At 40.9% G+C, this 22,761-nt stretch overlaps 2 long non-coding RNA genes and 1 pseudogene across 4 annotated transcripts in view; 1 reads left to right on the top strand and 2 right to left on the bottom strand.

The window, feature by feature from the left end:
• LOC308385971 (polypeptide N-acetylgalactosaminyltransferase 17-like) overlaps positions 1-22,761 on the bottom strand; it is a 68,931-nt pseudogene that overhangs the window by 23,564 nt on the left and 22,606 nt on the right. Inside the window, exons 10-16 of the transcript in view lie at positions 22,665-22,752; positions 20,851-20,979; positions 19,848-19,966; positions 18,457-18,576; positions 18,111-18,199; positions 5,182-5,340; positions 1,482-1,656 (exon numbers count right to left, since the gene is read on the bottom strand). The product of the transcript in view is annotated as a polypeptide N-acetylgalactosaminyltransferase 17-like (transcript). The remainder of the gene's footprint in view (positions 1-1,481; positions 1,657-5,181; positions 5,341-18,110; positions 18,200-18,456; positions 18,577-19,847; positions 19,967-20,850; positions 20,980-22,664; positions 22,753-22,761) is intronic.
• On the top strand, positions 5,243-7,982 carry LOC308386018. 2 transcript variants are annotated; one of them, XR_013969688.1, is made up of 3 exons: positions 5,243-5,366; positions 6,510-6,815; positions 7,026-7,982. It is a non-coding gene; the product is annotated as an uncharacterized lncRNA (long non-coding RNA). The 2 variants fall into 2 exon arrangements; XR_013969689.1 differs by having other exon boundaries at positions 5,348-6,815.
• On the bottom strand, positions 8,950-18,093 carry LOC308386017. The gene is made up of 3 exons (XR_013969687.1): positions 15,338-18,093; positions 11,791-11,931; positions 8,950-11,648 (listed from the first exon to the last, which is right to left on the bottom strand). It is a non-coding gene; the product is annotated as an uncharacterized lncRNA (long non-coding RNA).

Genomic DNA, 22,761 nt, shown 5'->3' with positions numbered 1-22,761 from the left:
TCATTTTCATTTTCTGTCTATTGAGAAAACCCAGTGTAAAAGTAGCTAAAAGTAATGAAGAAAAAAACTTTGGTCTGACAAGGAGCAGGCTGCGCAAAACCTACCTTATAGATGTTTTAATAATAATAATATTGTTTTGGGGGGCGCGTTATAGGTTATAAGCATTGAGAAAAAACTGATATCTGATATCTCACTCCTCCTTGACCCGCGGTGTGTGTGTGTGTGTGTGTGTGTGTGTGTGTGTGTGTGTGTGTGTGTGTGTGTGTGAAACAAGATCGCCTGTCACGGCAATTATGGTTTGTTTTTTCAGTCCCTTGTAAAAGGGATTCTCAAAAGGAAAAGTAGTATTCAAAGAAAAGTATTCACTAAGGGATATTTATTCATTTTTACACATACGGGGTAGGCAGCCTGTAGGTTACAAGCGGATAGAAAGTTCTTCTTTTCATCACAAGCTATGGTGTAGCCTAAAAATGCAATTTGTTGCTAGGCAGATCATCTTAAAGGTTTTTTTTACTGCGTCTGTATTATAGGAAAATAAAATACTATTGAAATCTCTACAGGAAGTCACTCTTTATTCCCATTAAGAAATACAGAGAAAATCGTCATAATATTGAAACAGAATTCAGACTATGAGTTTGCGGAAAACTAGCTGCCGCTCTGTCTCTCTATACAGCACAAAATCAGCTGCTGCATCACCGCTGTGCTTCAGGAACCAAACCCCTCCCCTCATGTATATGGAACATGACGCATCAGGTCTGAAAATGACTAGACAATTCCGGAGTATTTCCGGAAGTGTCATAAGGTCCGGATCGAGGCCTTCCTTAGTAAATATGCTGTAATTGAATATGGCATATTCAAAGCCTTCTTCTTTGGGAGAGCAGATCTCATCGGACACAGGAGAGCTGCTGGGCTGCAGAATGAAATCCATCTTGTGTGTCTGAGGCTTAGAAATTGTGAACTCCTCCTCTCTGCTTTTATTCTCCTCCCTCTAAAAACTTTTTTCTTTTTTTTTCCCAACAACAGATGGCGCGCTTCCGGAGGTTTACCCCCCCTCCCTTCTCAGGATGCAATTCGACACGCTTAGCGACAGATGGCGCGCTTCCGGGGTTCGCCCCCCCTTCTCCGGATGTCGGGGGGTTCCCGCCCCCCCCCCTTCTCCGGATGCAATTCGTCACGGTCATTACTCGCTTCCGGGGGGGAGGGGGGAGGTCAAAAGGTCATGATTAGGGCCATCAATCACTTTGGATTAAATTTTGTCATAAACCGTATGGGAGTATCTCTCTATAAGTTATTCCAATGTTCATACATTTGGCAAAGATATGTTTTTTTCCAGATTTAATTTTGAGTACATGTCATTTTTGTTTTTGAATGCTGTGTTTCACTTTAATTTACACTAAAATAAGCCTTTTTCCAAATACCAAAAATTCACTCCTGACTGTTAATAACACCGTGCTTCCCGCTAGATGATAGGACCCACTCACCATGATGGGGTGAACTCCACATGGGCATCAAAAAATCCTGTCACCTCAGCAGTGGCTACCTTCCAACCCTCGATCCTGGCCCTGATCAATCCCTCTCTCTTTTGGTTCCTTACAATCTTCACCAGGCCGGGATAGCGTTTGTTCACATACTCCTCCAGTGGACCTTTCAGTTGCTCTACAGTTCAGAAAATGAAGATAACACATCAAACAAAACAAGTCAGAAATGCTTATAAAGACTGATCTTTAGTTGATCTTTGAATCTGCAGTTTAGCTTATAATCTGCACATCTATCCTTGAACAGTCTGCCAGCTGGAGTTTTCCAGTATTTGATCTGATGTCAGGACTAATAAAGCCTGAAAAGAATATATCACCATTGCAGCTAAGTTGGCGAGTTTAAGAAGAATCCCTACATGCTAAAGAAAGTGCTTGTATTTTTTTCTTAGCTTCTCTAACATCAGATCCATTGCAGCCCTCTTTACTGAAGAAAGGAGGAAAAAAAGAAAAATGCTGTTCCAGAGTCCCCTCTGGCAGCAACAATCAAAGCCTGACACATTATGCCTAGCTTGCATAATTATTTTCATGCAATCACAATAATTGGAATTCATGTCGATAAATATGAAAGGACAGCAGAGTGAGCTTAAGCAACCATTCCCAGTATGACAACTCTTTTGTCTCACTTCTCTCACTGGCAGCCTGCACTCCTTTATAAACCTCACATCAAGCCTTAGTATTGGTTGTGTGAAACAACATGATAAGAACACAAAGGGCAACCCACTAAGCACTAAATGGTAAATGGCCTGCATTTGTATAGCGCTTTTCTAGTCCCTAAGGACCCCAAAGCGCTTCACACTACATAATAAGTATTTGGTCAATAACAAAAATACAACTCAATACTTTGTAACATAACCTTTGTTGGCAATAACAGAGGTCAAACGTTTACTATAGGTCTTTACCAGGTTTGCACACACAGTAGCTGGTATTTTGGCCCATTCCTCCATGCAGATCTTCTCGAGAGCAGTGATGTTTTGGGGCTGTCGCCGAGCAACACGGACTTTCAACTCCCGCCACAGATTTTCTATGGGGTTGAGGTCTGGAGACTGGCTAGGCCACTCCAGGACTTTCAAATGCTTCTTACGGAGCCACTCCTTTGTTGCCCGGGTGGTGTGTTTTGGATCATTGTCATGTTGGAAGACCCAGCCTCGTTTCATCTTCAAAGTTCTCACTGATGGAAGGAGGTTTTGGCTCAAAATCTCACGATACATGGCCCCATTCATTCTGTCCTTAACACGGATCAGTCGTCCTGTCCCCTTGGCAGAAAAACAGCCCCATAGCATGATGTTTCCACCCCCATGCTTCACAGTAGGTATGGTGTTCTTGGGATGCAACTCAGTATTCTTCTTCCTCCAAACACAACGAGTTGAGTTTATACCAAAAAGTTCTACTTTGGTTTCATCTGACCACATGACATTCTCCCAATCCTCTGCTGTATCATCCATGTGCTCTCTGGCAAACTTCAGACGGGCCTGGACATGCACTGGCTTCAGCAGCGGAACACGTCTGGCACTGCGGGATTTGATTCCCTGCCGTTGTAGTGTGTTACTGATGGTGACCTTTGTTACTTTGGTCCCAGCTCTCTGCAGGTCATTCACCAGGTCCCCCCGTGTGGTTCTGGGATCTTTGCTCACCGTTCTCATGATCATTTTGACCCCACGGGATGAGATCTTGCGTGGAGCCCCAGATCGAGGGAGATTATCAGTGGTCTTGTATGTCTTCCATTTTCTGATGATTGCTCCCACAGTTGATTTTTGCACACCAAGCAAATACTTATTTTCCACCCTGATTTACGAATAAATTCTTTACAAATCCAACCATGTGAATTCATGGATTTTTTTTTCACATTCTGTCTCTCACAGTTGAAGTGTACCTCTGGTGCAAATTACTGACCTCTGTCATCATTTTAGGTGGAGGAACTTGCACAATCGGTGGTTGACTAAATACTTTTTTGCCCCACTGTACCTATGAAAATATACTCACTGTATATATATATATAATCAAAGCATTTCTTTAGCAAAGTGCACATACTAGCCCTTTTTAAGTTCATTGACATATGTGCACTCAAACAGGCCCAATGAGATTGAGGGTTATACCCCAATTATTTGTGTTAGGTTTGTAAGCTTTTCCAAATGAATACAGAAAATCAGCAAAACCACCATAAAGAAAGCTTATTTAAATAAAGCTGATATTGGGAGAACAAAGCCCAAGGGGTGGAAAATGAGTAAAAAACCTGTGAAGCAGAGAATAACATGAGGGACTGTTGCAGAGCGCATGAGTGAAACAAGCTCACAGATGAGCTGACAAAGATTGGCAGAAATCACTTTAGAGCAGCCGGGTAATAAGGAACAGGTGAACATAGAGTGGAGCAGATAATTACGAGCAAAAACCCAAACAAATACTTTCAGACAATCCTAAAGCTCTTATTTAGTTGCATAGAGCCATGTGTGAACATTTTGTCTTTACATTTTGCTTCCAAGGAACCGAACTGTCTTTTAATTCTGTAATTTATTTCACGTTCTTCAGGCTTTCTGAAGCTCCTTCAAATTTTTCTTTGGACATCATTTTATTATAATTTTCAGTGCAGTCCTTTATTTGTTTGTTCCTATGAATCATTCACACATAATAAAGGCACCTAACTCAAGGGACAAATTCGTTACTGGCACATTACCAGCAGCTTGTCACAAATACACAATTTGTTTCCTGCACAAAAAATGACAACGATAACACACCAGCAAGGTGATTACCAAAGAGCTATTAGCCAAAAACTTGACATATGTCAAGAAACTAAACAAGTAGAGGACAAAAGAACTGGCAGCTTAAATAAAAACATCTACAGCAGACGAACAGAATTTGAAAGTTGTGTCCTTAAGAAATAACACAAAACTGACACACAACCTGAGAGATGCATCTGGCATCTTATGTTTGCAAGTTTCAGTAAACTGCTGCATCTATTTCCCATTTTCCTAGCAAAATACAAAGACATGATGGCTTATTAGCTCATCCTATCCTAAATAACCACTAATGTATGCCAACTATTGTCACTGCTACACTATCAAAAGCTGAAAACAAACATAAAAAACATACAAATTCATCACCACAACAACACAGTTGATAAATAAAGAAATACAGAAGCACACATGCAAATAGAGAGATGACATAAAAGTTCTCACTCAGCTCCCTGCGGTGCTGTTTTAAGCTCCAACTCACTCTAAACAACACCAACGGGGGTCTACTGCTTCCTGAGCATCAACGACCGCGCCACCTTTTTAAGATAAGATAAGATAAGATAAGATAAGATAAGATAACCTTTATTAGTCCCACACGTGGGAAATTTGTTTTGTCACAGCAGGAAGAGGACAGTGCAAAGGTTATTCACTAGTTTCAGTTTTATAATAATATAAAACTTAATTATATAATTATATTCAGGTTACATGACACTTATTGTATAAGATAATTATTTCTGGGATGCTGAATGACAATTTGATGTGTATTTTGTTGCTTTCAGTAGAAATCCTGCTGATGACTCAGTGGATTTTAGATGGAAATTCTGTGTTTCACTCACTATAAACCATCTTCTAATCAGAGGGCGAAAAAGCCACTCTTCTTATTTGGTATTAGCTGAAGAAAATATTTAATCTATACTGACCGTCATCGCTGTTGTCGTCCACCAGGATGACCTCCTTGAGCAAGTGTGTGATTGACAGCTGAGTGGACTGAGCGCAGGATCACCGACAGAGCCTCGTTGACGAAGATGAAGATGAGGGAGATTTGGGGAAGGTCTCTTGAGTAGCTGACCTTTCTACATCTGTAGAAAGACACGACACAACACCTGTAAACTACTTGCATTAAGTAATACGAGGTGCCAGTGGAGCACTAGAGTGATGGTTTGGGAAAAGTAGTCTACAAAGTTATACAATTAAAAAGACAATCATGATTTTGTATTGATGAGCCCATTTACCATGATTTCTAACATTTCTGATCAATTGAATGTTGTATTAAATAACAAGGAATATGCCTTTCTTTTTAAAAAATGAGGACATTTCTCAGTGAACCTTAATTTTTGAGTGCTCGCATATTTAATTTTGAATTTGTAAAAAAGACTAAACTACCTCCATAGAGCTGCTGACGTCTTGTTCAATGGGGCTGAAAGGCAGAGCAAGTGCTGCTTCCTGTTCAACTATAATCACAAGGATTTATTTTCCACATTGGCCTTTTAACTGCATGTGCTGTTTCAGATAGAAACCCTATTTTAAACTTGTTTTGTTTAAACAGCTCTAATGAAGCGGAAAGCGGCAGGGTGAGGCTTTGGCTCTAAGTTTAGCACATGTGGGAAAGGAAGGGGCTTCTTTTATTGTCTCCTTTTCACGTCTTTTTTTCTTTTATCGATTATCTTATTTCCTCTGTGAAATAATAGCTAATTAGAAGTTATTCTATAACAAATCCAGTGTTTTCAATTCACGAGGTTGGAGAACACTTTTTTAGGGTTTTTGGCAGGAAACCATTAGAAAACAGAAGGCAACATTAACAAGATTAACCACGAAGAACTGGGACATTTGTCACCTTTTTTCTCCTTCTGATACAATATTGCAAAAGTCTTGAGGCATCCTCATTTCGTTATATTCTGCTGGGAAAATGGGAAATAGGCAGAGCAATTCACTGAAACGTGCAAACATAAATGGAAATACAGTACATAAGGCAAAAATGTACTTGAAAGTCAATATTTGGTATGGCCACCTTTACTATCGAACATAGCCTGGACTCTCTCTTTCCGGAACACACTGCTTTAATAAATGTTGAGGTCTGGGCTCTGGGGAGGCCAATCCATGACTGATCTAGGTATACGTTTACTGCATTCACCGTGTGTTTGGGATCATTGTCGTAATGAATAAAAATATGCCTTTTCCAACTAGATGCTTTTCAGCTGGGACTGCATGATTAATGAAAATCTTAATATCTGGTTCATATTTCCATCAGCTTTCTCAAGATTCCCAACACCACTGGCAGAGCCTTCATCGTGTTTTACAGATGGATGTAAACACCCTCTGTTGGAGTCATATCAACAATTATTTGAACCAAAAATGTCAAATATGAATTCATAATGCTGTAAGACCTGTTGCCACTGATATAGTCCAGTTCTCGTGTAATTTACCATACCTCAGCCTTTTCTCCCTGTTTCTCTTCACTAAAAATGGCTTCCTGACAGCCTTCCACTGAGACCGTTTCTGATGAGGCTTCAGCAAACAGCAGATGGATCCATTAAAGGGCCAGTGCATCTCTCAGGTACTTCAAGTCTTTGCTTTTCTTTATATTTTTCTACATCTTAAGGACATGATTTCCAGATACAGTTCATCTGCTGTACAGAGTTATTTAGTCCTGCTACTTTTCCGGTTTCCTCAATTTTTTTAAGGACTCACAGCACGCCAGATTTTTGGGAACCACCTAGTTGGTTCAAAATGTTATTTTTACCTATCAGATTTTGTTATCTTTTAGATTCTTAAAGTGCTATGCTGTGGTGTGCTGGGGGAGCAGCACAGCAAAGAAGGACTCATCCAGGCTGGAAAAACTGATCAGGAAGGCTAGCTCTGTGGTCGGCATGAAGCTGGACACCCTGGTGACAGTGGCAGAGAAAAGGACACTAAAGAAACTGATGGACATTATGGACAATGCCAGGCATCCTCTGCACACGGCCATTAACAACCAGAAGAGTCTGTTCAGTGACAGGTTGCTTCTCCCCAAGACAAGAACTAACAGACTTAAAAACTCCTTTGTCCCACACGCCATCAGACTGTTTAACTCCTCTCTGGAGGGGAGAGGGAGGGGAAACAGGAGGACAAAGGAGGGGGGAACAACTAAGCTGTAGTGCCTCTTCACCTCACTGTGCAATACCTTTTGTGCAATACTTTTGTAAATAGTCAACAGTGCAATAGACCTCAATACTCGATACTTTGGGAGCCATAAACATCATTAGACCAGTGCACATATTGGTAAATGGACTGGTTCTTATATAGCGCTTTTCTACTCTTCTGAGCACTCAAAGCGCTTTACACAACTTGTGCATTCACCCATTCACACCCATTCGCACAAGCACATTGTTCTAGGTGCTTTCTAAGTAACATTCACACACATTCATACTCCGATGGATGCATCGGAGAGCAATTTGGGGTTAATATCTTGCCCAAGGATATTTGGCATGCAGACTGGGGGAAGCCAGGAATCGAACCACCAATCTTCCGATCAGCAGATGACCTGCTCTACCGCCTGAGCTACAGCCACCCCCTTATTGTCTCTATTGTGCTCTGTCTTGGTTGTTGAGTTGACTAATGTGGAAATAAAATTTATCCAGCAGTAAACCTGAGTTTGCGGTGAGGGAAGCATCTTGTACAGTACAGCACTTTCCAGCAGGAACTTCGATAGAATGTAAAATAAAACATTTTGTGTATTTTAAAATGACATTCAGTGTGTTTTTGTTGTTGCTGCACTAATCAACCACTTACTACTAACTGCAATGGTAGTTTATTGGATTGGAAAGTGTGGCGATGCTCGCCACCTGGTCTCCCTTCTTGCTTGTTGGTGTGGGCAGGTCTCATTTGTAGGTGCTGAAGAGCTGCTGTGGCTCATTTCCATCAGTGGCACTGGCAATACCTGGGCTCATTCTGTCAGTGAGGTAGTTGAAAAACCCCAGTTGGGTAAAGCGTTTGGGGGTTTTTGTTAACAGACATGCTTATCTATTTAGTTGGTGTTATTTTTTTCAGCTAAATTTTTTAGTGCAATTAGCACTTTCAGCATCAATCCATAGCAATGTGTTGTATTTTTCACATTGTCTGTGTGTAAAATACATATGTAAGCATAGATTACACAAAGGATCCTGCACGCCAAGCTGGATACAAATAGAAATCCCTGGAAACAATTCTTTCTGCGCTTAAGAGCAGCTTCCTATTGCAACGCTGGAGGATTTGTCACCATTACTGGATACGCTGCAGAAGCACAGCAAAGCAGTGACTGTGTGGAGTCGAAAACTATTACACCAACTACACTACACAGTCACCCACATTACCCCAATCACTGGCGTGTTTACACAACAGAGACGCTGAGTCTTTGTTACGGGCGCCAGCCACTGTGGCCTCGTTGTGTGGACACAGAGAGACCTTGCTGTGACTCGCGTCTTCCCTGCTGTGGATTTCTGGAAACCGCGCTTAAAGAAAGCACAAGACTTCTTTCGTAAAATGTGCCTTCCTGAACTTGTTGGGAAATACTTCTCGAAACAACGTGCTGCTCTAAATAGCCTGTAATGTTTCATGTTGTGGTTAAAGATTGATGACAGCTGTGTGGTGCGATGTAAATAGTTTGCATTTCATTTTTATGTGATTGCTGTGTACATGTGAATAGATCTATAATAAAGAAAAACAAACAAATATACTATTCTTTTTTGTTTTATTAAAACAACTTCACACAAAGTACAACTATTTACAATGTACAGTACATCCAAAAGAACAGCTTTAAGAATACTCAACAGGAGCAAGTGTCATTTGGCCCTGGTTTGACAACAACACTGGGGCACATATTAACAAAAACACAGCAAACCTTAACGATCTTATCAAGAAGTGTTGTGTCTTCAGCCTCACATGATAAGAGTAATCAGACTGTGTGTAACATTTTGAACTTGTTGCGCAAACTACCTATTACTCGCTCAACATGAATTCTCAGGTGGGCAATTGCTCTCGTTTGTTCAACGTCCCTTGCATCAAGTTGACAGTAGCCTTTTGTGAAAGCTGGAATCTTGACCTCCGCACACATCATTCCTACAGCATCTCTGATGTCAAAGCCTCTGTCAGCCAATACTACGTCCCCTGGTAACAGCTTTTGAAGAATGCCACATCTCTCTATGATGTGTTTATCTGATGCACGACTAGGGCTGGGCCATATTATACCATTCACGGTAATACCGGTATAATGTTAGGCAACGATAGGAAAATGAAATATCGCGATAGAATGGGAGTAAAACGCGCATGCGCAGTGCCTTTGTTTTCATACGCACATGGCCGATTGTTGAGTGAAACAGATGAACCAGAATTGGTTTGTAAAAATGGTGCAACTTCCGTGATGTGGAACTGGTTTGGTGTTTGTCTGTCAGATACACGACAAAGCACATTTTTTTGCAGAACATGCAAGCGGTCGTCGTTATTGTCGTATTTGTCGGACTAAGATGCTCTTAAATCTGGGAGTAATCTGGGTCCTAAACTCCGTATGCTTCAGGTCAAACAACACTGCAGCATCACTGAGAGTTAAAAACTGTCTAAATTCTTTCATCTTTAGTAAAACGATCAGCATTGCTGCTTTACCAGGTGTAACTATAAAGTTTAACTTCCATGAAAACAAAAAGTTATTACATTTAATGGAGTTAGAAGTTAGCAGGAAGCTAGCAGAAGTTAGCTCGCTAGTTTCGCTAGTTACCTAAGCATGATTTAGCATGTTCTGACTGAGAGATTTCTGAAAAAAATCAAACGTACAGCTCTGCTATCACTTCCAACATAAATGAAGACAGGAAACTAAACAGCAGTGACGTTTGTAGGGTTACTGAAGTTGGGCTAGCTGGTATATAATGATGTGCTACGTGATCGCTAGCGACACAGCTATGTTAGCATAACATAAACAGTGAAGCTGGAGGACGAACACTAACACTTTTCCACTTATAAAAGTTAACGTGAAGGTTCTTCATGGTTAGAGACAAATGCAATCGCATGGCAGGATGCTGTAAACGGACCAAACTTCAGTCAGGAGAACAACTGAGATAATCTATCCACAATACCAGGTTAGTCATTAATATACTGCAACAACATGGGAATAGAGCAGCTGCCAGAGAATTCAACATTAATGAATCAATGGTACAGAAGTGGAGGAAGCAAGAAGAATGAGTTTAATAAAGTTTGATTTATCTGACTGCTTTGTTTCGCTTAATGTGCCTTATAATCCCGTGCACCTTATGGTCCGAAAAATGCGTACTGCACACTGCAGTTTAATGTTGCAAAGCACCTCTTTTTAACTTCAGTGGATATTATACATGGTTATGCTCAGGATATGTCAGCCCATTTCTACTGGAAATGCCTTTTGGTTAAACTTTCAGCAAGGAATTTGCATTTGCACTGTTACATTTTTATAAAGCTTTAATGTACATAAAAACCAGCTTCTTGTTTAGGTGAAAATAAATGGAAGGTTGTCTTTTTGCGCTAGTAATGTTGTGGAGTTGTATTTTGTCTCGCATCAATTATATCGTCGGTTATATCGTTATCGCAAATTTTCAAATATATATCGTGATAAATATTTTTGGCCATATCGCCCTGCTCTATGCACGACCCCCCATCCCCTGGAAATGAAAGAAATAGCTCCATGGGGTGTAATCCCGATGAGGTATTTTATGGTCTGTGTACCCTTGTAATGAGAGTATGTTTGTGCGCGTGCCTTTAAATTAGATGGTCTTTCTGTTCGAATCTCAAAACAGTCAACAATGATTGCTACTCGTTTTCCAAAAGTTTCAGTAAACTGTGGAGGCATTGTCGCCTGCAGACAGTGCCTCTCAGGCCAGTGCACCAGTGCTCCTAAGTGGGCATACAAAACATCAATGGTATCGGTGAAGACAGAAGACAGTGTTTTGTGCGACACATGGAATAGATGACAAAGATGCTGGACTGGAAGATCAAGTCTCAGACGCATTAGTGTGAGTAAGAGCATTTGGAAACCTGTCAGTTTCTTCGGTATTGGCAGGAAATCTTTGACAGTGTTGAAGAGGGACATTAAGACTGCATAACAATATAGTCCAGTGTAATATCTTACTTTTTCGGTATCGTCCTTTAAGAAAGTTTCATTCAGCTCTGTCTTTTGCAACTGTGCTCGAAGCAGTCTGTTCTCCTCCAACAGCCGGTTTATTTCTGCTCTGCCCTGTTGACTGCACACACAGTCCTTCGTCTGCCCTTCAGCTTCCGTGACGCTGTCACTCCCATCACCACTGTCCACATTTGCAGCTGGTACGTCAACCTCCACTTGTCCAACACAACTGCTGTCCACTGCCTCCATGACATGGTTGTTGTTCTTCTGTCAGACCTTCATCGATCATCAAGCCTGTAAGATAAAAAATAGTGCATAGACTTAAGGTTAATGTACACCAATATTCCAATGACAGGTGTGTGATTCATCTTTAAGTTATGTGCGGATTAGTGTACCATAAGAGCAATTTAGTATGTTTTCAGAGGGGGGTGTTTACCTGCAATGGGTGCTCTTTTTCGCTTCCGTTGCATACGCCTTGCGTGCCGGTCCGAGTCTGACACAGGTTTGTCGTCGTGCCCCATGTGCAGTGTTGGTGCCCAGTCTGGATTTGTTACATCCATTTCATATGCTGGTTTGCCTGCAATAATGCCAAATCAAAAGCTACTCAGTCGACATGACGTGGTTCTGCAGCATCACACATTAGCATGTTTTATCTCATTATCTATGACCGCAGCGCATTGAAAAAAACCCCACTAAAAGCCTTTTGGTTTGGTCCTTTTACAGCATCCTGCCATGCGATTACATTTGTTCCTGACCACCGAGAACACTCACGTTAACTTTTATCGAGTGGAAAAAAAGTTAGCGTGTTTATATTGTGCTAACATAGCTGTGTTACTAGCGGTCACGTAGCACATCATTATATACCAGCTAGCCCAACTTCAGTAACCCTACAAATCAATCAATCAAGCTTTATTTATAAAGCACTTTTCATACAGAAAAAATGTAGCACAAAGTGCTTTACATAGTTAAAAGCAGCCCACCCCACCCTCCAACTCACTCCCCACACTCTCAATACACATATATCCCCCCACCCCCACCCACACACACACATACACACACGCGCACACTTAAAGAGTAAAAATTGGGCTGGGCTCGCATGAGCCAAGTGAGGAAACATTATAACAGAGAGCCGTCTGCACCGGGAGCCGGTCACAGACCGCAGCCTCCGGGCTGGGCACACAGCCGGAGGGAGGCCAAGGAGCCCCCCAACCAGGCTGAGAGGACCCCAGAGACCAGCAGCCACGGTCAATAACAGCCCCGGTGCAGAGAGCGCCCTCCGAGGAAACACTGGAGATATGACGCAATACGATATATACAGGGTAAAATGATAAAATAAATAAGAACAGGATACAATATAAATATAAATATAAATAGAGTAAGAAGATTAAAAAATGAATAAGAATAAAATCAAAAAATATTAGGTAAATCCTAAATTAATAATAGAATAACAGGATAGAATAAATAAGCATAAAAAATAAATAAACGCTAAGTAAAAGCTAAATTAAAAAGGTGGGTCTTGAGCCTGTTCTTAAAAACATGTACGTTCTCTGCGGCCCTGAGCTCCTCCGGCAGGCTGTTCCACAGACGAGGACCATACCACTGAAAAGCTGCCTCTCCGTGAGTATGTGTCCTGACTTTAGGGACAATCAAAAGGCCAGTACCAGAGGACCTCAGGGTCCGCGAGGGTTCGTATGGTAAAAGCAGATCTGAGAGATAAGAAGGCCCAAGACCATTAAGACATTTAAAAACCAATAAAAGAACTTTAAAATCGATCCTGAAACACACGGGGAGCCAATGCAGCGATTCTAAAACCGGTGTAATGTGGGCCCGCCCTCTGGTCTTCGTCAGCACACGAGCTGCCGAGTTTTGCAAGAGTTGTAAAGTTGAAATATTCTTCTTAGGAAGACCAGAGAGCAGGGCATTACAGTAATCAATGCGACTGGCAATAAAAGCATGCATCAGCATCTCCGTGTTGGCCCGAGAGAGAATAGGGCGGACTCTGGCTATATTTTTTAGATGATAAAATCCAATTTTGGTTACATGTTTAACATGTGGGATAAAACCAAGCTCAGAGTCAAAAATAACACCCAGGTTTTTCACTTGTAGCGAAGGACATAGTGAAAATGCCTCTAATTTAGACAAGAGTTTCTCTCTCTGAGCTTCAGGACCGACAATTAAAACTTCAGTTTTGTCCTGGTTAAGCTGTAAAAAGTTTTCTGCCATCCAAGATCTTATATCCAAGATACAGTTAAAAAGGGCATCCATTGGTCTGGTGTCATCAGGAGACACGGAGATGTACAGCTGCGTGTCATCAGCGTAACTGTGGAAGTTCACTCCATGCCTCCTGATGACACTGCCGAGAGGCAACATATACAAATTAAAAAGTACAGGGCCTAGAACCGACCCTTGAGGCACACCACATGTCATTTTATGGATCTTAGAGGAGCATGTATCCATACTCACCATAAAAGATCTGTCAGAGAGATAGGAAGTGAACCAGTTGTGTACAGCACCAGAGAGGCCCACCATGTGTTTTAGTCTGTTTAAAAGAATAGCGTGGTCTACTGTATCAAAGGCTGCGCTTAGATCCAGCAGCACCAGGACTGAGAGCTTTTGGGCGTCCCAGTTACATCTAAGATCATTTAAAACCTTTAGGAGAGCCGTCTCTGTGCTGTGGTTCACCCTAAATCCAGACTGGAATATCTCCAGGATCTGTCTATCATTGAGAAAATCAGTAATCTGAGTAAAAACAAGTTTTTCTAAGACTTTACTTAAAAATGGTAAGTTGGATACAGGTCTGTAGTTATTAAAATCATTACAATCCAAATTGCTCTTCTTCAGAAGGGGCCTCACCACCGCCGTTTTAAAGGCAGCAGGGAAGACACCCAACTGAAGAGAGCAATTCATCATGTATAAAAGCTCAGCCTCAAAAAATCCATAAAGTGTTTTAAAGAGTGAAGAGGGGATTGGATCTAAAAGACATGTGGTGGGTCTCACTGTGGAGAAAACCTTCTGAAAGTTCTCAGCATTAACCAGGACAAAGCTGTCCAGTGTCTCCTCAGGTACAATCGAGCCCTCAGATGTGTTTACAATCATATCGCGATTAGATAAAATATCAGATCTGATGGCGCTGATCTTTCCCCTGAAGTGGTCTGCAAACTGCTCACAGAGCGAGTCTGTGGGGGTTCTTTGGGAGCTGTTAAAATCAGGGTTAAATAAATGATCTATGGTGGAAAAGAGGACCTTGGGATTATTTTTGTTAATACTGATTATTTTGGCGAAGTATGAATTTCTTGACTTCCTTAATGTATTATTGTACATTTTAAATTGCTCGGAAAATATTTGATGGTTGATATTATTTTTATTTTTCCTCCATCTCCTTTCTGCTGCCCTGCAATTTCTTTTGAGTTTTTTGACTTCTTCGTTTCTCCAGGGTGATGCATGTTTTACGTTAATCTTTTTGGTGGTGAGTGGAGCAACGGAGTCAAGGCTTTTCTTCAGTTTGCTGTTAAAATAACTAAAAATCAAATCGCAGGGTGCAGGTAAAATCACAGGGGGGCATTTGACTAAAACCCTGGTAAAATTTGCAGCCACTGTCACTGCTGTTTAGTTTTCTGTCTTCATTTATGTTGGAAGTGATAAGAAAGCTGTACGTTTTAATTTGTTTCCAAAACCCCGCAGTCAGGACATGCTATATTGTATTTAGATAGAAGCTAGCGAGCTAACTTGCTGCTAACTTCTAACTCATATGTCATAAATTCCATTGTCATGGATGCCTGGATGTTTAACTCAGTTGTTACACCTGGTAGAGCAGAACGCTGATAATTTTATTAAAGATGAAAGACTTAAGACAGTGTTTTAACTCTCAGTAATGCCACAGTGATCATTTGATATATGGACCTGCAGCAGAGTTTAGGCCCAGACACGGCTAGTGACGTCAGACTCAACAATCGGATAGTGATATGAATTACTTTAGAACTCACCGGAGAGAAAATGCCGCGAGCAAACCAACAAAAAGCTGGGGATTGCACGGAACTCGATATCCGCTCGTCTCACCGCTGCAATCCATGCCTGGCGTCTTTGTTTGGTGATATCGGATACATGGGATCCCTCACGTTGCCGCCAGGATGGAAAACGATTAAAAGATTAATCCAGTTTCTTGCCTTCACGATCGTGAGATCTAACATTGCAACCGACTACACACGTACCACCATAGCTGAAGCTGTATCCTTTGTCTGGCCTACTGTGATGGCGGCAGGGGGCGCATTCTAAAATGTCATGTGACAATCTGATTCATGAAGAGTGATGATGTCACAAGGACATGTGATGATGTCACAAGGACATGTGATGATGTCACAAGCACATGCCTTTGAGCCTTTTCTATAAATAGGGGTCAGGAGCAGCAAGTTTTAGTCAGTTTGTTCGCAGCCTTCAAACGTTCGACCAGAGCTATATTTGAAAGTATTTGTAAACCTCTTCAGAGTCACTGTGCACAGGATTAAAAATGTATCCACGAAAATGCCAACAAAGAATAAACAATCTTGCTGCCTCTCCTTCGAGGTCTGGCCGGCCACTCACTTCAAGAGGGAAGCCTGATATGACACGATCCATTGGTGCCTCATCAGTCCAAAGGACATTACAGGAAAACTCCGACCTACATGCAAAAATTAAACAAATTGAAGAAGAGAAGCTTCAACTGGAGGAGAAGTGCAGACAATTGGAAGCACGAAATCAAGAGCTGGAAAAACAACAGCAACGCCAGCCTTACACAAAAATTATTAGTGAGGCCTGGGAAGGAAAGTTTGGTGAAGCACGACAGAAGATTTTGTTCCTGATGAAGGAAAACAAGACAAAGAGTGCTGAATTAAAAGAAACGTCTGCCCAGCTTCAACGCGCGAATGCTACTATTGGGGAGATGCAAAGGGATCTCCAAAACATGGAGCAAAAGAATCAGGCGCTCCAAGGAACGCTTGATGAAGCTATGGAACAAACTGCACAAATCCTCGGACAGAAAAAGGAAGGGGTCACACAAATGCAGGACCAACTCAAAGGCATAAAGAAAAAATACGAAGTGCTGAAAGTCAGGCTGGATGAAACAGAGTGCAAAAAAAAAGAGCTTCTTCAAGAGAAAGAGCAACAGGAAGAAGAAAAAAAACGTATTCTCCAGGACTCAGACAACTTGAAGTGTGAAAACGCTGAAATGCTTGCACAAAAGCAGCAACAAGAGAAAATAAATGAAGACCTGCAGCGTAAGCTTCAAGAAATCACAAGAAGAAATGAGCAGTTAGAAAAGATGCACAAGGAAAAACAACAGCAAAATACAGACAAGTGCAATCTATTAAAAGAAATGGAGCAAAGATGCCAGAAACTTGAGAAGGAAGTTGAAGAAACAACCGATCAGTTGAGAACCCTCATCCTAGAGAAAAAAGTGGTCGTGGAAAAGCTCATGGAAAAGAAGAAAAAACGTTTCCGCTTCTTCTGGAGGAGGGACACTCCTGCTTTTTCTACTTTTTCTATTTTTTCTACTGCTGACGTCACCTCGTCTCCCTCCACCTCTGTTCCATCTTAATTTTCACCTCTCCTCTCCCCTTCTCTCCTAACACTTCTTCCCTCTCTCCTTCATCTTTTTTCACCCCAACCAGTCCCGGCAGTTGACTGCCCCTCGTGAGCCTGGTTCTGCCGGAAGTTTCTGCCCGTTTAAAGGCAGTTTTTCTTCCCCACTGTCGCCTAGTGCTTGCTCAGAGGGGATTGTTGGGGTTTTCTCTTTTCTTTTTTTTTCCCTTCTTATTACCATTTTCCTTTATTTACCGATTTGTTTTGTTTACTTTTCTTTTATGTTGTTTCTTTATTTACTTGTTTAACTTTTTTTCAACTTATGTAATAAACTAATAAACCAATTGAATTTATCCTCTGCGTATTTTACATCTAATCTTTAAAGAATATTTCCAAAACATTTTCAAACATCACGATCTGTCTTTTGTTTGCTTGTTAAAACCCCGTAAATGGTGAAGTAAAAACCCTGTGATATGGTTTAAAACATCAAAATAGACTAAACAACTAGTCTAAAACTAAGAGACACAGGATAAAGTTGGTGTGAAGGTTTCAGTCTGTGAATGAATCTAAGCACCATCACCTTAACTTTAAATTCATCTCTGTTACCCTCTTTGTGACTGAACTCTGACCGTGAGCACCACAGCCACTGCGCACCAGTCACACACACTTTAAATCCATCACAGTAAACCAGTTAGTTTACCTCAGTTTGTTTTGCAGCACATTTCACAACATGCAAAAGCATAATGTGCCATGTATAGACTCAAAATCTAATTTAAAAACATGAGGACTGACCTGTAAGCTTTACATTTACAGTTTATCACATACCACTGAGCAGTTCTTACCTGTAATTCTAAGCCCTCTTCTTCCTTTTCTGGTTTAAAACATCAAATTAGACTAAACAACTAGTCTAAAACCAAGAGACACTTAAATATTAAGTTAAACCTCTGGGGTTGCCGGACGCGCCGGCGCGTCAAAATCACATGACCAATTTAAGACGACACAGCTACAAGATGCAGCGATTCAGAGGCTGTATCCCAATTCAGGGTCTGCAGCCTTAAAGGCCGCATTTTAAGGCCGATTACGTCACCATGCCAGTCTCCTATTGCCAGAGGCTGAAGTGTGTGTGCAGTCACCAGGTGATAATCTGATATCGTCTACTTCCCCACTGATGTTAAGTAATATGAAAAAAATAATGAATCCCACCTTAGGCCGAATGTGTGACTCTCTTCGTAGTGGAAGAGAGAATGAATCTTCCCATCCGAATTCACGGCAATCAGTCTGTCAATCAAATCCTGTGGAGTAAAATGAGAGGCTTTGAACAAGAATGCACCGGATAGGGTGCAAAACGAAAACTGTGTGGAAATTTACAATGGGTAAGGTGGAGAACGTATATCAGTCTCAGTGTGAGAGGGTTTATTTGAATGCGTTTGAAGTAAAACAAATGGGTGGGTGGTGTTTGGAGGCCAAATAAAAAGTGCAAACATGCCCTCAGATGGATGACAAAAAAAAACTGCAGTGTGTGGAAAAGAAGAAGAAGAAAAACACTTACAGGTATGGAGGTTGGCATCTCCCTCAGGGTGTATTCGCTTTTGTTGGCCAAAGACTGTCGGCCCAGCAGTTGCCACACCGACTGGGAAGAGGAGAGGAGGTTGACCAAGTACAGGAAGGACTGAAGAGGAAAGTAAATACAGCAGCTGTTAGAGAGAAAAAATGTATTTGCTTTTAAAGACCATTGTGAATGCATTTGTGCACGTCATGGATTGATCAAATCCTAACACATAATAATAATATAACACTATTCAACTACAAACACTACCGATAATATGACAAATAATATCTGTAGTATTCAAAGCAAAACAAAATGTAAAAAGAATTTATGATTGCAAAGGTAAAACATGGTTTACCACACTCTCAAAACTGAATAAGACATATATTCTGAGCAGAGTGGTTGAGCAGAAACCTATTGCAGCCTGAAGAATATTAAACTACAGGAAAGCTCCCTGCATTTTTCACTGGGTCTGGTAGAACAGGGAAAACATATCATCAAAAGCATCAAAGGAAAAAAAGAGAGACACTTGCACAAACGAGCTACAACTTAGATTATATTAAACAGCTTCAAAGAAACGTAAAGAAAAAAACAAGATACGATGGATTTTTTTTTCTAAAATAGAAATATCTATACTTTCATGTGTCTTCTGATGTTTCTGTGCATGTGTGAACTTATCTTCATATGTACTACCAAACCTCCTACTGTACTTAGCACAGATTAAAGCAAAGACTCGAGTTAATTCACCAAAGTGCTGGTGTGTGTATATTTAGTTTTCCTTTGACCTCAGCATATATGTATAACCCACTGATAAGGCAGACTTTAAAGTCGCCTGTGGCAGGACACAGTTTACACATCACTGGCTGTCCGTATTCACTTGGCTAGTCTCTCTGAGAGAGATGACTTGGCTGCTGTCAGAGGCCAAGCATCAGACACACACAGACAGGCTCACGCTGGAGCTTGTTGAAGCTTTCCTGAGAGAAATTCTGCCAAAAACATAACTAAAAATGCAGTCTTATGAAAGTAAGGCTTATTTGCCCAGACACCCATAAACCAATCAGCAAAAAGCCTTTCTTGTTAACAAAATCACTATTGCCAGTTTCTTAAATATGAATATTCACAAGTGAATTTTCTACATGGCTGCTGGTATCACAGCAACACATGGACCACTATTCTGAGTCCTGGGTTAATAATAATTGGAATCAATTTAATTTTAATCAATTTAAACACCTTTGTAACCAGTGAGCTAAAAACATGATGGAAAAGCAAAACTTCTAAGAGATCTGTGTCTGTACTATTATGTAGATATCTAAAAATTGGGGCATTGTGGGCTCCAGGAAGTTTCTCCTTCTCCCTCTCTCTCACACACACACGCACGCACATACATACAATACCTTAATGCAACTCCTATCTGTGGGGTCAATGGGAGTTGGTTTGGGACGGACCACTCTGATGTCGTCACTGCTGCACTCAAGAACAGACCATAGCTCTAGTACCAGGGCCCGAATAAAGCCTGAGACAGAACACGGAGAAATTTGTTGTACCAAACATTTATTTGAAATAGCAGCAACTAAAATTATTAACAGTGCTTTAATAAATAAACGACTGACTTTGTTATTGTGTCCAATCTTTTAAAGAAATCTGTCTTTGCATTGCTGGCACCGTTTTGATTGGAGGATTTGAATCTCAGGAAGGAAGGAATTTATAATGCCACTCCCTTTGATCCCATTTAATCTCTTCCCTGTTGCACTTTGGCCTGTCAGTAACTACATTTGAATTTTGCAGCTCAAGCTTGCACATAAAGGCTGGATAAAAACGTTAATGCAATCAAAATGTACGCAGCCCTCGCTGGAAAACTGGGGATACAGTACAGTACATAAATGATGAAGCAAAGACAAAACATTAGTGTCATGGAAGAAGAAATAGTCAGTGCATCACGGGAAGCTCCCAGCAATAAAACCTGCATTTGTATTGACACATAAACCTTAATTTGTGAGCAATTTTCAGTGTATTTCAGTTAAATTAATGAGACAAATATAACAAAAGGGATTTTATACTTAGAAGAAGAATATGAAATTGAAATATTAAACTAAGAAAACTATAAATACTGCAGTTCTAGAGTTACAGATATACAATTAAGCTTTGCATATCAGTGCTGTATAACCCAGGGAATGTACTTTTTTTTTTTTTATAATTGAATAGTAATGGAAATCATGAACTGTTTTTCAGAGGTCATAGATCAAATGAGCAGTAGAGTTTTTCTCACAGAATGGTTCTTTCACATAGAAAGCAGTGTGTGCTGCAGGTTTAGCAAATGGCCCATCATTTGTATCTCCAGTGTCTGTTGAAGTGTACAGTATCTGTGTGTGTGCATGACCGTCGGTGCTCTCTGCTCACTCGGGTTCAGAGGTACAGGGAGGAGGCTCAGCAGGAGTAGAGGCAGCTGCTTCATCACAAACATGCCAGGTGCAGGCGGTAAAGGCCCTTTCTGTTTCCTCTCAACCCTCCTGCCAAAGCCATAGAACTCTGCCGAGGTGAACCAGACAACACAATATAGACATTTTTCCCTGTTCCTACATGGAAACACAAGATCAAACGGGCATTTTTTTTTGGCATAAATATGTATATCATATCGGACTCAGTTTGTTCCTGTTATTGTTTTTGCACTGTACTTGTCATCCATTCCAGTGAAACGATGCAGAAGGTTGTAGGTTGTGCAATAGTGCCATCTAGAGGTGAAGTAACATCACACTGCCCGTGCTCTTGTCTCGTCACGGTGTTTGCGTGTTTCTCCCTCTCTGCACACTCATGGGAATGTGCTGTCAGGCAGGACTCAGCGTTATATTCACAATATGTGGAAAATATATTGATATTGAATGTTCAAATATGAGGATATGTATAATGTATAGGTTGACTTTGCTCTACCTACACTTCTGGCAGAGCAGCAGTTGCAATGCGAACACATAATTAAACGGTGTATTTATAGGAACAGATTTCTTGCCTATGGCAGACAAAGTGATTTTAAACGTGTAAAAGGTTTCATTCACAGATGATTTATTACTATCACACCCTGGAGACTTTATAAAGAGCACTGCTGCAAAAGCAGCCTAAACAAACTTGTACAGTAGGTCACGCTGGTTTAGTTTTTCATCAAAATGCTTTTTTTCTTTTACTATTATTTTTGAAAACGTTACAGCACTGGTGGACATTTCCTACCAAATAAGAACTAGACACTACTGTTATGTAGTGGTTAATTGGAAAACTGTTTTATCACGAATTTCTTATTTAGAAATAATTAAAATTTTATTTGATGTTTTTTTTTTTTTTGGATGGATACTGTTATTGCAGTGATGCTGTAATTAAACTGTCTTCACCCCAGTAGAATAATTGCATGACTCCATCACTGAAGTGGAGGGTTTGCTTTGGAGGGGAAACGCACAGTGTCTCTTTAGTAGCATGGTGGTTGGATCCCACATTTGTTTCTTATGTAACATTGTAAATAGCTGCTAAGACAGCATATCTATTGGACAAGCACATATTATACATACTTTGCACGTGCAGTATTTAATAGAAAGCAGTGTGTGCTGCAGGTTTAGCAAATGGCCCATCATTTGTAAGCTCTGTCTGGACTATATCACTTTTTGAGGTCATCCTTCTTTCTGTCAGTCTGCCTTTTTATCGATGGCACAAACATATGTCACATCATGGAACACATGAGTGCTCCACAGCCAGCGCTGCTCAACACAGCAGGGAACTGTTCTTGCGTGGGTAAAGTCATAGGAGAGAATAGGTTTCAGAACGCAGCGGTGCTGTTATAAGCGAAGGGCTGATAAGTAATCAGACTTCTTTTCCCATAACCAGTTGAGTCGCCCCTTCTAGCCAATAGAAAGAATGCAGGATTAAAATATTTGTTCACTAGCTTCATTTTTTGACCTCTTTTGACAAGAGTACGGTATTTCCTGGAGCCTTTTGCATATGGATAAACCTAGTATCAGTATACAACTGATATGTGAATCCATTTATCAAAAAAGAACGCCTCTTCTTACTCTTTCTTACCCAAACAAAAACGGTTTGACAAATACATTTCTCCCTAAGCTGCCTTAAGTCTCCTTTATACCGACAACACAAAAACAACAACAACAACTTATAATATAAGCCTTAAGCATCACAGCTGACAAGTGTTTGTTGTGTCCAAATAACTGCAATAGTACCTGAACTGTGCAGAGCCACAACTCCCGGAGCAGTTGCTGCCACCTGTGTCACCATCACCCCGTAGCCAAACTTCTCGCAGCTGCTCACCTACAGAAA

Source organism: Rhamphochromis sp. 'chilingali' (genome assembly GCF_963969265.1).
Source record: "Rhamphochromis sp. 'chilingali' genome assembly, chromosome: 18".
Classification (NCBI taxonomy): Eukaryota; Metazoa; Chordata; class Actinopteri; order Cichliformes; family Cichlidae; genus Rhamphochromis; species Rhamphochromis sp. 'chilingali'.
This window is presented reverse-complemented; position numbering and strand designations above follow the sequence as displayed.